A 16,636-nucleotide genomic window follows, 5' to 3' on the forward strand; every position below is an offset into this window, starting at 1 on the left:
AAGATGTGGGGGGTCCATGCATCATGTATCTTATCTCAAGGCTTACGATGGAGACAACACCACAACTTCATATTCATTCCTTCTCATTTTCTACCAATATTCTATTCTTCTTCCACCTCTTTCCATTCGTTAAATTATTCAACCAAATTGTAGATTATGTTTCTTGCTTATATTTTACTTAGATTATAATTTTTTATTTATCATATTTTTATGAGATTCTTCTTTTCTTCTTTATCATAATTGTTCTTGCCGGCTCGAGGTCGGTCGGCATCTAGATGAACTTCTAGTGGTCTTCCTTTAAGCTCTAGTGATTCAACTTTCTGGAAAAGAGGGGTCCTGCGATGACACTCCAAAACTCAAGTCAGTAACAACATAAAATATAATGAGTATAATATAAAATAAGAGTTGAGAGTACTCTCTGTATTGTTAATTAGATTATCTTTTCTGTAAAGCATAATCTGGTATATATAGACGAAATTGTATTTTCTCCATCTTTAATCATGATTCTGTCTTAATTGAGTGTTTAAGACTAATGGATTGAGATCTCTTGATTTGTGCTCCGTTTAAATATATAGGTCGAAAACGATCATAAATAACCTATCGGATCAGACCCATAATCTAAGAATAATAATAGTAATATAGAAAAAAAAATAACATCAATCTTTCACCTATACCATTCATTACACTTCTAGGTTGATTCTTAAACGATACATTTTTATTTTGTTTGTCATTTTCATGATCGACATCATATTTGTAATTAAAAATATTAACCATTTATTTTAATTACTTTTTGGTTATTTGGAACCAAACGATTCATTGCTTTTAAAATAGAGAGTAATCTCAGTACTTTTTTTTTGTCTATTTTCATTTGCTTTCGTTAGTCAGCCTGTGATTCATTATTATCTTACGCATAATTCATTTTTTTAATCTCTAAATTTATATATAAAACAATCTCTTTTTTAAGGGAGAATAACAAAAATGAGTACTTTTTTTACTTTTGGTAGAAAGATGGAACATGATTGATCGATCCGTTTTACTAACTCCGTGTTTTAATGATTTTATGTTAACATTAATGATTTTTTTAATTAAAACACATTAAGGTTGTAATAAAAATTACAATAAAAGTATATTGGTAACATTTTTGTTAAGATACTTTCTCTTTAAATTATTTAATCAATTACTTGAAGCCTTTAATAACAACACACTGTTTTTTTTTTCAACAAAATAAGTTATTATTAAAAAATATGGTGTTAAAATTGACTAAAAAACTTTAAAATGTGTATGATTGTATATTGATATTGAAATGAAATTATTTTGGTTGATTCATAAATTTTATATGTAACATCTCTAAATTTATACCCATATATATAATAAAATAAAAGTAAAACAAACATTATACACTTAACATATGAATATATATAACTATCTCATAATTCTATCTAAAACAAATATTCCTCTTCATAGGAATTTTAATATATACATCAAAAGTTTTAAAAACAAATAGAGCATTCAAATTAAACTATCACATCCTCCAACTGCTCACTTAGGAGCTCTATTACCTACAATCTCATATGCTCCCGTGTACAACATGATCATCACAGATAAAGAAACAAACACAAACAAATAACAAGTTAAGCTAGCTATAACAAGATTTTCTATATAATTTAAATTTCAAATTAATACACAAAATTCATAAATTCTCATACAATTTCTCAAACATTTCACATAACTATCAAGTGTCTATCAACAATTTCAATATTCATCTTTCTCATGTCAGTCATCTACTAACTCACAACACATAGACACTTGACTCTACTTCCGGAAGACTCGTGCGTTGACTTAGACTCAGAGATCTGCACCTGCCATACTATCTCACTGTGAAATCCACACAGCTATGCGCATAAATAATCTCAATATCATCTCTCTCCTAGTATGACAGGGTTAATTCATATAACAAATCAAGTTAGTTATCTTTTAAACAACTTACCCATTCATATGAACCTCCTTCGACTCTCACCACCTGAATAACTTCATCTATATGATTCCATTATCTCAGGAGAGTCAAGATATCTCATTCTAGACGAATCCCTAGTCAATGCACATCCTAAACAATCTTAACACGATATTTTCTTTCCTGAAAATACTATGTCTTGATTAAAGTTCATATTTTGACTCTCACAATATCCAAATCACACAATCAAATCATACTAAAGTTTAGAATTTCCAAATCACACAACAATTGATTCACTAATCATATAAATATTTTAAACTTTTCTAAACAATTCAATTATATCTAAAAATTCACTTAAACATATAACTAATTTCCAAATATATGCTCTCTAAATCAATCCTCATCTAAAATCAAACAACCACTTCTCATCAAACATCTTATTTAAGTAATTCAACAAAATATTCAAAAACAGTTCAACTCATTTATATTATCATTCAAACACTTCCAATTCTCAATCACAAACACTTTCAACAACTTATTCACCTTAAAATCAATACAAAATATTCAAAATTAACCATTTCAATCAATATATTACTTTACTCTTCAAAAGAGACAATCGTGCAAGCAAAAATTTGAACTGGTGACCACGTCACCCCGACATCCAAATCTTCTAACCTAGGGTTCTATAAAAAAGTAAAACTAGCTTCCCTTACCTGGACTTGAGCAGATGCTCACTAAGAGCTCCAACCCACCAAAAGCTTAAGGATAACCTAACCTGCACCACAAAGTCCTGATCACAAATCTAACTATATGAAGATAAGCGACTAACAGAGACTAATTATGAAGATAAAAACCTCACATGCAAACTTAAACTAAAAGACAATCCTAACTATCAAAACTAACTCAAAGGAAAATGAGCCAAGAATGAACTAACTTTATCTAAGATTCTGATCGGGCAATCTCGTAGAGTTCACTGCCAGGAGTCCAATGGCAGACTTCGATCATCAAACTGATGAGCGAGGAGATCAGAATCTTAGAGAGAAGGGAGAGAAAAGGAAAAAGGAAACAAAAATGAACTTCTTGTATCAAAGACTCTGATGGGGCAGTCATCTTGCTGCTAGGAGTCTAATGGTGGACTCCGATTGTCAAACTAATGAGTGAGGAGGTCAGAATCTTAAAGAGAAGGAAGAGGAAATGAAAAAAGAACTTATAGAGAGATGGTAGTTATTTTAAAATGAAACTTGAATAACTAATATTTATATAACTTTTTCCCTTTTAATAATAAAATATTTAGGTGTCATTTTAATTGTACCATTCTACTCTAAGACTATTTTTCCTCGTTCCTTACATTATATATTTATATTTAATTAAAAAAACTAAATTATTTATAAATTATTAATCTAGTTATTTCTTTATATTACACATGTATATCATGTTTATTTATATTATGAAATACGATGTCTATAATATGTATACAAGTGTTGGAACAACATTTAGAAGGAATAGAATCTTTTATTCTTGATCATTCTTATGTGAATATTTGTATTTATAGTTTTATAATGTGTATATTTAAGTTTATATTTTGAATAACTATAAATAAGATCTGTAACCTTTTAATGAATTTATAGTACAATGAATAGTAAATTTTTGGAGTGTTAGCGTGTGAAGGTTTCCTTAGTCAAATCTCATTTATAATATATTATAATAGATGAAAGTAAGATATAATTAAAAAACTTACCCTTGACTAAATTAAATGTCAAATTATATTTTAGAATTAGAGTGCATATAAAAAAAAACAATCCAAACTAAATTGTAAATATTTCTAATAATTGAGTTTTGGATTGTACCATTCCTATGAAAAGTTGCATCCGATATTAACAATAAATATAGTAGAAAAGAAAACATTGTGTTGACTTTTGGTGAGATTTATATTTATGAATTTAGGAGAACATTAGCACTCAGGTGGTGAGAGAAAAATAGGTGCAAAATGGAAACCAGACAACATCACCAAATTAAATTTTAAAAAATAAACAAAAGCAAAAATTATTGTGACCACACGAATTCTGTCAGTAAACTAATTCTATTTATGATTGTAAGGATTAGAAAATTTAAATAAAAGTGGTATATTTTAAATGACTATTGAATAATTTTTTAAATGAAAATGACATATAAATAGAAATTCAGTTATTCAGGTTTTATTTTAAAAAGAATCACCATCTCTCTATAAAGTTTTTTTCATTTTCTCTCCCTTCTCCCTACAATTCTGACTTCCTCGCTCATTCTTTCGACATCGGAGTCCACCATCAGACTCTTGACAGTGAGTACTACAAGACTGCCCAATCAGAATCTCTGATAGAGTAAGTTCATTTTTACTCTTCTCTTTGAGTCAAATTTTGAACTTGTTAGGTTGTTTTGTCCTTGCTATGCATGTGACCTTTATAGCTTCAGGGTTAATCTCTGTTAGCTCAGGATCCTAGTGATATAGTTAGATTCTTGATTAGGACTTTGTGGTACAGGTTAAGTTACCTTTAAGTTCTTGGTGGATTTGGAGCTCTTAGCGAATATCTGCTAAATTTCAGGTAAGGGAAGCTAGCCTTAATTTCCAATAGAACACTAGGCTAGAAGATCTGGATGTGAGGGTGACGTGGTCACCAGTCTCAAACTTTCTTCCATGATTGTTTGTTTTAAGTATATTAGTAATTGACTGAGATTTGAATGTGAAATTTGATATATGGTTGTTGTTATAAAATTATAATGTTGTTGATTATTGGTTGTTTGAAGTTGAATTAGAGTAATTTTCAGCTATAGCATGGACTTTGTTATTTCTAGTGCTCTCTGGTGTCATTTAGATCAACCTAAAATATTTTCGATCAATCCAAAATTTCTGGTGCTCTCTGGTCTCATTTAGATCAACCTAAAATATTTTCGATCAATCCAAAATTTCTAGTGCTCTCTGGTGTCATTTAGATCAACCTAAAATATTTTCGATCAATCTAAAATTTTTGGGTGCTCTCTGATGTCATTTAGATCAACCTAAACTATTTCGATCAATCCAAAATTTTGTATACATATATGGATATTACTATTATTATTATTATTTTAGCATAGTTTATTTTGGATTACTATTGTTAAATAACTTCTTGGATATATTTGGATTGTTAGAAAGTTTAAATTATATATTATGATTGTATGGTGTATTGATGTGTTACATGAGATATTGAATGATGTGAAAGTGAGATCAAACATAATATTTTCAGGAAAGGAAATACCGTGTTGAGATTGTTTTTAGGGTATATTGATATAATGATATGTTAGGTCTGGAATGAGACATCCTGATTCTCATATGACTTTGTTTATGGTTTGAAATATAATATGGTCTTTCAGGTCATATGAATTTATCTTATCATACTAGATGATGAGATATTGAGATGTTTATGCGCATGACTGTGTGGATTCACAACGAGTAGTATGACAGGTGTAGGTCTCAGGATTCTAATTTCAATATACAAGTCTTCCGAAAGTAGAGTCAAATGTTTGAGTATGTGAGTCAATAAAGATCTGACATGAATAATGTGGATGATAGTTATGATAGACATTTGATGAATTTGTGTAAATTATGAGAATTTGATGGATTATGTTTGTTCTTAAAAGTTAAATTTATATTATAATTCTTAAAAATAGCTAGCTTACCTCATGCTTTGTTTTGTGTTTGTTTTCTTTAATATGTGATGATCGTGTTAATTAACACACAGGAATAAATGAAGTTGCAGGTAATAGAGCTCCTCAATGAGCAGCAGGAGGATTAAATAGATCTAAATTGAATGTTTTGCTTTGTTTTGTTTTTAAACTTTTTGATGTATATATTAAATCCCTATGAAGAGAGATATTTTTTTTTAGATATAAATATGAGAAAACAATATATGTTTATATGTTAATTAGATATTATATGCATAATATATTAGTAAATATGAGTAAAATTAGGAATGTTAGAATGACGTGTAATTATTTTTACTATTCATGGTTTAGAAGTCACTTCCTTATAACTAAATTAAGTACATAATTTTTTTCATTCATATGTCTTTGGTTTCTTCCTTAAATTTTCATATTTTTAAATAACAAAAAGATTAATTTAATAAATAATTAATAAAATTAAATATAAGTAATAATAATAATAAATTATGTTTTCATTATTTTTAGGTTTTAAATAATGAATTAAATTTAAAATAATTTAAATAATGAAATAAAACAATTTAATATATGAAACTAATTGATAGAAATTAAAATAAAATAATTATATTAAAATATTATTTTTTTAAATAATACAAAATAAAATTATTAAATATTTAAATTCACTATTCATTGTAATTTTAAAAACTATATGAAATTATATTAATAAAAATATTAATATATCATTAATTGAAGAAATAAGAACATTATAAATAAATTCATAGAATAAAAAAGTTTAAAAATAAATAAATAAGTGTTAATTTAAAATTAATTAATATTATTTTATATGAGTGATTATTAATATAAATTAAAAAAAAATTGTTATAGTACTACCCTTATGTATACTAGAACCTGACATAATATGATTATGATACTTACATGTTAGATTAAAATTGAATTTACTACTCGACACTTACCATTTATTTCAAATATAAAATTTGTATCTATAATATTATTTTCATAAAATCTATATATTTATTGACTAATTCAAATATATATATATATATATATATAATATTATAGTAAATTCAAATTCATACAGTATAGTATTACTTACACATTTATTTATTTTTTAATTTATGTTGATAACATATAATAAAAATAATATTAATTAGTTTTAAATTACTATTCATTTACTCATTTTCAACCATGTTTTTAATCAAATAATATTATTTATATTCATATTTCTTAAATTAATAATATATTCTTATTTTTATTAATACACTTTTTTTTTAATTTTTAAGCTACTCTAAAAAATATATTTATTATAAATTTTTTGAAATTATTATTTTAATACGATATTCTTTTTTTATTAATTAGTTTCAAATGTTTTATTTTATTATTAAGAAAAATTTCAATTTAATTCATTATTTAGAACTCAATTAAAAAATTATTATTATCATTATTATATTTATTAATCATTTATTAAATTAATATATTTTTTACTTTTTAAAAAAGTGAAAAATTAGGTTCCAATTTTGTTCGCTTTTTCATATGTGAAGTAAAAAAGAAAGACAAAATTTAGATTAAAAGGTCTATTTTGATAAACAAAGAGTGTCAAGATTTAGTTGAGTAATTTAAAAAAATATTGTTTGAGAAAAAATTCAGAAAACATTCACATATTTTTTTAAAAATAAGATTAAATTGAAACCTTTAATAGTTATAGATAGACATTGAAAAAAAAATAGTTGAAAGCAAGTCGTTAAACCAAATAAGTGAGAAATTAAAGATATAATTTTTTTAATAAAAAACTTAATGTATACTAACTCTTTAAAATTTATGTAATTAGTTATTCCTATAATTATCTGGGCTCTAATTTAGGGTCACGTGAGTTCTATTTTTAGTAGTCAAATTCTTCCTTCCCTTTTTGACATTTTTCCGCTATTTCTATACTTTGATTTTGGCTTTCTTTCTTATCAGCAAAGGTTCAGTGACACTGACCACATTGCTTATAAATCAAAAAATAACTTAACTTCTTTTAATGGCAGACCAATTTACCTTTATATAAAAGCATTCGACAATAGCAACTGTACCATAATTGACAACTTATAATAATTAATCACATCGTTTAGAGGCCAATAATGGTGCTAAGTTCAGGATTAAAAAAATAAACACAATTTCTCCTTTTTCATTCACACATTCAAACCTAACTCAACCTCTTCCTTTTGCTTCAGCAAAAACTAAGGTTAGAACATCCAAATTTAATTTATAATTTATTTTCCCTTTTATTTCTAATATGCTCTAACTTTTTAAAACTACTATATCATATCTCCCTCTCAAATTATTTGGTTTAGCAATAGGTTATTAGTTTATATAGCATGTGTAGATATTTTCAAAGTAATATTTTGAGTTTGCATTTTTTGTATATTGGAAGAGATTCTTCAAATAGATTTTAAAAAAATAAAATTGTTTTGTATAAGTTAAAACTAGTTTACTTATGGTTAAAAATATAATAAAGAGAACTAACTTATACATAAACTAATTTAAATTAAAAATATTAATTTGAATTTTTTATTTTATTTTATACCTTTGGATAAAATCCACACTTCCATCACTTTTTTTTTAATTTTACTATAGAGTGGATGTACATGTGATTTGAATAAAATTTTGTTGCGTACAATTTATTTGTGGACCAGAAAAAAACTAATTATTTTGGTTTTGCTTCAGTTCATTTATGTCTACTTTAATAAAATTTGCGCTGTATTTTTAGAAGTATATTAATACGGAATTGACGTACAAACCATCTTAATTATTTGGTTTTATTTTTATTTTTTATTTGTTTGTCTACTTTTATAAAATCCCTGGACTGCAACATCTTACACACCAGAATGAAACTTACCTTGCACTTTTATTCTAAGATGTATTTCAATGATGTTTATATACTTCTAAACTATTGACTAAAAAAGATACATACATAAAAAGAAATATAATATTTTAAGAACATGTTTGAATGTCTGTTTGAGATCATAAAAGGATTTGTTGAGTCGACATACAATGTTCTCCCTCTGTTGACGATGTCTGGGTGACAAGTCCATGTAAATAATTTTATGCAATTTGTCATGTAAGAAGGCATTTTGCACATCTAGCTGGTGAATAAACTAATTTTTGGTCGCTGCAATGTGAGGAGACACCTCAGAGTTGTTAATTTTGCTGTTGGTGAAAAAGTTTTGCATTAGTCGACACCTTCAATTTGAGTGTACCCTTTGCGACAAGGTGCGCCTTATATCTGTCGACGTTGTCATCCGATTTGTACTTTATTTTATAGACCCATTTCCATCTAATGAGTTTCTACCCAACGGGTAACGGTGTCAAGGTCAACGTAATTTAGCTACAAAGCGGAAAGCTCTTCATCCATTGTTTTTTGCCAATTTGGATCAAGGATAGCTTAAGCATAAGTGTGAGGTTCTTTGGTGCTTGTGATGTTAGCAAGATATGCACTATGTGTAGAAGAAAATCGTGAATTAGAAAGAAAATGATGCATAGGATACCTCGTCCATTCAGTCGGTCTTGGGTAGTGGTCGAATGATTGGCTTGGGATCCCGTTACATAGTCTTGAATCCAGGAAGGTGGGGTTGATGTGCGATTGGATCGTCGAACAGGAAGGTTGGCTGGAGAAGGTTCGGTAATGAGTGCTAGACTTCCTGGCGTGGGAGAAGAAGGTTGGTCTGCTGGAGGTTCAGGTGCATTGTGATGAGTAGGAGAAGATGGTGGGTCGAATGAATGTTGGACAGGAGTGGGTAAGTCAATGTCAATAACGGGCAAAATATCTTGTAATGGAGGTGAGAGTTGTGTCCGAGATTGTTGGCAGAACGAGAAAACACTTTCATGGGAGGTGACATCCCGACTTGTAAAAAAAGTGTCTGCATCTATATCAAATAATTTGTATCCTTTTGTATTGTGAGGATAATTAATAAAGATGCATTGTCGAGCGTGCGGATCAAATTTTTGCTTAAGTGAAACAACAGTTGCATAACATAGGCAACCAAAAGTTTTTAGGTGAGAAAGTGGAGACGAGTGATTATATAACAACTCAAAAGGTGATTTATTTTCTAGTAAAGGTGATGATAAACAATTAATGATATATGTGGCGGTTAAAACGCATTCTCCCCAAAATTCTATTGATAAATGGGACTGAAATAGGAGGGCTCGTGTTGTGTTTAAAATGTGTCCATGTTTGCGTTTAAAATATACATTTTTTGAGAAAAAAATTACGCATTGAAATAAATGCCAATTCGTTGTCAACGCGGATGATTTTAATAGATGCCTGAAATTGATTTTGTGCAAATGTAATGAATGATTCTAAGAGATGTTGGGTTTCATATTTGTGATTCATAATTAGTCAAGTACATCTAGTATAGTCATTGACTATGGTGAGAAAAAAACGTTTTCCAAATTGAGTTGGAGTTTTTCTAGGACCCCAAATGTCACAATACAATAGATTATATGGAGAATGAGATTTTATTGTGCTTAAAGGAAAGGGTAACCTTGTCTACTTAGCTTTGGGGACAAATACTACAATTATTATGAATGAAAATGAGATTTTTACTGATAGTAGTAATGAAGATCAAGTTGTAGACGCGCCGAAGAAGGATGTCTGAGTCGCTTGTGCCATAAATCAACGTCAGTCAAAATTTGAGATGCACGGGCTTGGTTTGGAAGAGGGAGCATGTAGTATAAGCCTGCGTGTTGTTTACCCGAGCCAATCATCCTCTCGTAGCCAAGTCCTACAAAACGCAACCAACCATGTGAAAAAATAACGACACAACAATTTAGTGAACTAGTTATCTTAGTAACGGACATGAATTAGAACGCAAAGAACATCTTTGAGAGTGATATTGTCATTGAATTTAATTGTCCATAGATGAGATGGTAGCAGTTGAGCCTGTGGGCAGATTAACATTTGAAATAAATGATGATGAATTATGTGTGAAAAATTGTAAATCGATGCAATGTGATTGGTTGCTCTACTATCCAAAATTCATGGTTTGGTGAAAGCAGAATAATTAGACGAGTTATGGGCAAACAGAACTGTAACGTTTATAAACGCGTCACTTTTACCATTATTGTTGAGCGAGTAAACAGTTTTGCCAATTTCTGAATTTGCTCGACAATGAAGCCTTGTACCAGGTTTCCATCGAACTCGTTATGGTTTCCATCAGACTCGTTATGGTTTCCATCGGACTCGTTACTGGTGTCTTCTTCGTCAGACATGATCTCTTATTTAGCGGATAAAAATGTAAAGGATGTCAAAGCACCAAAATCTCTGATACTAAATGTTCTCGCCGGCTCGAAGTCGGTCGGAGTATGGATGAGCTCTTCTCGGATTCCTTTTTCGTGGTCGGTCGGCTAGTGGATGAGGTGCTTAGGAATGACCTCCAGGTTTCAGCAACCGATCTTCTAGGTTCTAGGGATGAGGGGGGCTCCATCTGCGATTACACTCCGACGCTCAAGTCAGTGAGAACACAAAATATAATGTGTATGATAAAATATACTGCAAAGATGCAAGTTAGATACTCCCTATAGGTGGTTGTGTATTTATAAGCGTACATGAGCTTGGATTTCTGACATTGGTCTTACCCGACATTAATGTGTCATTTCACAGTAACTTTCTATAAAATCTGGATATAAAGTATATAAATCAGAATAGTTAAACAATGTAATCAGGGATACTGGGGATAATATTTATTACGTTATCGGGGATATGACATTTATATTCATTACGCTATCGGGAATATGGTATTAATATTTATTACGCTATCGGGAATATGTGTGTGTAGGAAAAACGTTATACTTTATGTTCTCGCCGGCTCGAAGTCGGTCGGAATCCGGATGAGCTCCTGATGGCCTCCCTTAAAGCTTTAGTAGATCAGCTTCTAGATAACAAATGGGGGCTCCTCCTGCGATTACACTCCGACACTCAAGTCAGTAAGAGGATAAAATTTTGTATATCTAGTGAGTATAATGTAAAAAAGCAAGTTGAGATACTCCCTGGGGGTGGTCGCCTATTTATAAGGCTTCATGGGCTTGACCTTTGGACCCTAGCTTTCTCGGGCATTAATGTGGCATATTATGGTAACCTTTCCTAAAATCTGAATATATCAGAACATTTTTTGTCATATAATCAAAGCAGTTACGCAACATAATCAGGAACATTTGTGCAAGCAAATAAGGGTATTTAGGTGATATAATTAGGGATATTGTGCAAGTAAATTAGAGTATTTAAGCGATATAATTAGGGATATTGTGCAAGTAAATCAGAGTATTCAAGCGATATAATCAGGGATATTGCGCCAACGAATCAGAGTATTTATTAGATTTTGCGAAGCCGTTTTAGGATGTTTATTTTGCTAAGACTTTCGGATTGGGCTTAGGCCTGCCTTTCCTTCCTATCAAGCCTCCTCGGTCTGATTCATATTAGGCCCAATCGGCCCAATACCTGGCAAACCTAATCAGCCCAATTCCTGGCAGTATCGGGACAGTACACTTTCCTTTAGTGGAATTTGTCCCTTGCTGGCGTTGCGCAATACTGGGCCAAGGCCAAAACAGGTTGTGTTTTTGGGCCTGTTAGGTCGGTTCACAACCCATGCTAAGCTCTCACGCTATCACCTTCCCCTTATGGACCCTTAGTGAGCTCGGCCAAATACCTATTCGATTCGGGACAGTACACAGCCCCTCAGCCTTGGTTAAAGCGCTATCAGACTATCCGAGGGAACTGTTACACATTGGTCCAGTACCGACATGGGTCGGCCATCAGACCTCAGCCCCGAGCGATGGATCATGGTGAGATCGGCAATTTTCCTGACTGTGTGAAGGACAAAGATCGGTCCATATTCCACTTCGTGTGGGTCTATGGTGAGATCGGAAAACTTCCTGGCTATGCGAAGGACAGAGGTCAGTCCACATTCCATTTCGTGTGGGACTACGATGAGATCGGAAAACTTTCTGGTTGTGCGAAGTACAAAGGTCGGTCCACACTCCACTTCATGTGGGTCTATGGTGAGATCGGCAAACTTCTTGGTTGTGCGAAGGACGGAGGTCAGTCCATATTCCACTTCGTGTGGGTCTACGGTGAGATCGACAAACTTCTTGGTTGTGCGAAGGACAGAGGTCAGTCCACATTCCACTTTGTGTGGGTCTACGGTGAGATCGAAAAACTTCTTGGTTGTGCGAAGTAGGGAGGTCGGTCCACGTTCCACTTCATGTGGGTCTATAGTGAGATCGACAAACTTCCTAGCTGACCATCAGGTTGTCGGTAAAGGAAATGGTCGAGCCTTAAAGGTGAGAGATGGTTGGTGGCGTTTAATCGTCGATCGGCCCAACTCCTGGCAGTCTCAGGACGGTACATAGGCCCCCAGCCTTGAGTCGAATTAACGAGGCGAAAAGGCTTGGAAAGTTGATCCTGCAGACATGGATACCGAGCAGCCTGGTAATCGGGCAACTCGACCTAAACCCTGGCAGGTCCGTCACGTCGGCCCAATTCCTAACATTGACTCATTTTTCAAAAGGAAATAGCTTATTAAAAATTCAGGGTCCAAACCCTAGAAGGTCGGCCACATCGACCAAACTCTTGGCAGTCCAATGTTCGTGGTTAAACTAGCCAAGTTGACAACTCTAGTGCTTGATCTTGGTCGGATTACTCGTGCTCGTTATATGCGCTACCAGATTGAATTCTGGTGTCAGATTTCAACCAAACTGCACGGGTTCGTTATGTACGTTCCCAAATTAAATTCTGGTGTCAGATCTAGACCGAACTGCTCGAGTTCGTTATGTACACTACCAGATTGAATTATGGTGTCAAATTTTGACTGAACTGCTCGGGTTCGTTATGTACGCTACCAGATTGAATTCTGGTGTCAGATTTTGACTGAACTACACGAGTTCGTTATGTACGTTACCAGATTGAATTCTGGTGTTAGATCTAGACCGAACTGCTCGGGTTCGTTATGTACGCTACCAGATTGAATTCTGGTGTTAGATTTTGACTGAATTGCTCGAGTTCGTTATGTACGCTACTAGATTGAATTCTCGGGTTTGCTACGCAAATTACCGAATTGCTCAGGTTCATTGTTCAAACTACCGAACTGCTTGGGTTCATTATTGAAATCAAACAGATTAAGACTCTGGTTTGTGGCGACCGAACAACTCAGGTTCGTTTCTGAACAAACTCTCAAGTTCGTAGTTATGACAACCAGATTTAAAATTATGAGTTGCTTCCGACCGAACTGCTCAGGTTCGTTACTGTAGCGACCAGATTAAAAACTCTGGTTAGTGGCGACCGAACTACTCAGGTTCGCTATTCTAGTGACCAAATTAAAAACTCGTTATTATTTTTTTTATCGGACTACTCAGGTCTGAAGTGACGGCAACCAAATTTAAATGATAATCATAATAGATCTAAACAACAACAATTATGTTTTCTATTTTCAGGATAAAATCTCAACAAATTTAAGTGATGATAATTATAATATATCTAAATAACAACAATTATATTGGGACAATAATAATTTTGATCGCACGGGACGATAATAATATTCTCTGGTCGCGCAAGGCGATAATGAGTCGGTAGGATTCCTGTTGAATAGTATAAATAAGCAAGAATATATAATTGTAAAGTACCCTCCTTAGATTCCACATGTTGTCAATACTCCAACGATCAAGTGGGTAAGAGCATAAAATATGTCACTGAAATACGTATTGCATAAAATAATACTTATCTTATTTTTTGGATTCATGTTCTATTTATCGAGATTTGTCTAATCTCTTCCAATTCGTCTTTTTTTTCTTACAAGGATAATCTCTCAATAGATTTAAATGTTGAAATAAGATTTGCAGAATCAATATCAAAATCATGTGTATATCTTAAGTGATTGGTGGTAGTAGGGACAGCTTTACCTACCCCACGGTGGGCGCCAAATGTTCTCGTCGGCTCGAAGTCGGTCGGAGTATGGATGAGCTCTTCTCGGATTCCTTTCTAGTGGTCGGTTGGCTAGTGGATGAGGTGCTTAGGAATTACCTTCAGGTTTCAGCAACCGATCTTCTAGGTTCTAGGGATGAGGGGGGCTCCATCTGTGATTACACTCCGACGCTCAAGTCAGTGAGAGCACAAAATATAATGTGTATGATAAAATATACTGAAAAGAGGCAAGTTAGATGCTCCCTATAGGTGGTTGTCTATTTATAAGCGTACATGAGCTTGGATTTCTGACATTGGTCTTACCCGACATTAATGTGTCATTTCACAGTAACTTTCAATAAAATCTGGATATAAAGTATATAAATCAGAATAGTTAAACAATGTAATCAGGGATACTGGGGATAATATTTATTAAATTATCGGGGATATGACATTTATATTCATTACGCTATCGGGAATATGGTATTTATATTTATTACGCTATCGGGAATATGTGTGTGTAGGAAAAACGTTATATTTTACTTTAGTGGAATTTGTCCCTTGCTAGCGTTGCGCAATACTGGGCCAAGGCCAAAACAAGTTGTGTTTTTGGACCTGTTAGGTCGGTTCACAGCCCATGCTAAGCTCTCACGCTATCACCTTCCCCTTATGGGCCCTTAGTGAGCTCGGCCAAATACCTACCCAATTCGGGACAGTATACTATATAAGAAAATGGTATAAGAAGATGGTAAGAAAGGAAAAAATGAAAATGGTATATAAGAAGATGGTAAGAAAAATGGTAATGTCTTGTTCTTTTGTGTATTTACATCACTCCTAAGAAATATATACTGAGACTTTCTCTTCAAATTACAAAGCTAATTATGTGGTGATACACTAATCATGATTCTATCATTAACAAATTAATTCCGTATAATATATATCGTATAATTTGATAATCATTATTTCCTTAATACGTGTACTCTTCTCTTGACTTCTTCCGACCTTCCTCCATACATATTTTTGGAATTAACAGTTCATATATATGCTGTATTAATTTTCTGAATAAAAATCATATATTATACTAATTCTATTTTAATGATTAAAGGAAGAAAATCATTCCAATTGAAGGAGTAGAGTAAGTTATTTATGGACATTAATGCAAAAATTTGGTGTGATGTATAGATATATATTATAGTTAGAAACTGAATTGGGTGATGGAAGGAACATGCACAGTCCTCGGAAAGATTTGGTGAGGCTCGTTGGTGATCGTGAGTAATAAAGTAGTAATTTTACCTGCATCAGAATGTGACATTATTCCAGAGCCTCGTGCATCAAACCTCAAACAATTCGTTTTAGGGTTATTCAAATCACATTTCCCTAAGCTTCATTACACACGAGCAGTGTCGTAACGTTACTACTTACGGTTTTGGGGACCAGACAAGAGTTGCCATCATGTTTTTTTTATAAACTGGATCGTAAAAGTTGTTATGTACATGGATATTCAAATATGAATATCACACTACTTTATTTACTTCGTCTTAGAATTTTACTTCAATCAATTCGATGTATTTTCTGCTGTTTTGAAGTTAATTTTCTTTTTAAAAAATTTCAGTTGCATATTTTGAGAAGCTAATCAATTAAAGGTCTGTAGGACAGATTGTGTTATGAAGAAGTTTCTGAAAAAAAGTATCGTATGTATATTTTGTTTTAGTGGAGTATCTATGTAGAATCTTTCTGAGTTAAGATTCAAAGTTTAACGTTGTAAGAGACATGTTTGTTTTGTTAGATTGGATCCTAGTTGGTATGTATGAAATTTATAGACATGAACAATTTGGTACTTTTATATGTTAATTTTAACATATGTCGTTACTTGGTTGATGTTGTTGTGAAGGGTAATAAAAAAAGGAACACTAAACCAATAAACAATGGGGCGGTGCCCTTGGCTGTCGACTGGTTCTCGTATTTCGTATAGGAAACAGAAGGAAAGTGGAAAGGCATTGGTCGCATTAACTCATTTGGAATCCTGCACTGCAGGGGCTGGGTGCCGAGTATTTAACTCTTGCATG

Source organism: Phaseolus vulgaris, chromosome 2 (genome assembly GCF_051622355.1).
Source record: "Phaseolus vulgaris cultivar YP4 chromosome 2, ASM5162235v1, whole genome shotgun sequence".
In the NCBI taxonomy this organism is placed as follows: Eukaryota; Viridiplantae; Streptophyta; class Magnoliopsida; order Fabales; family Fabaceae; genus Phaseolus; species Phaseolus vulgaris.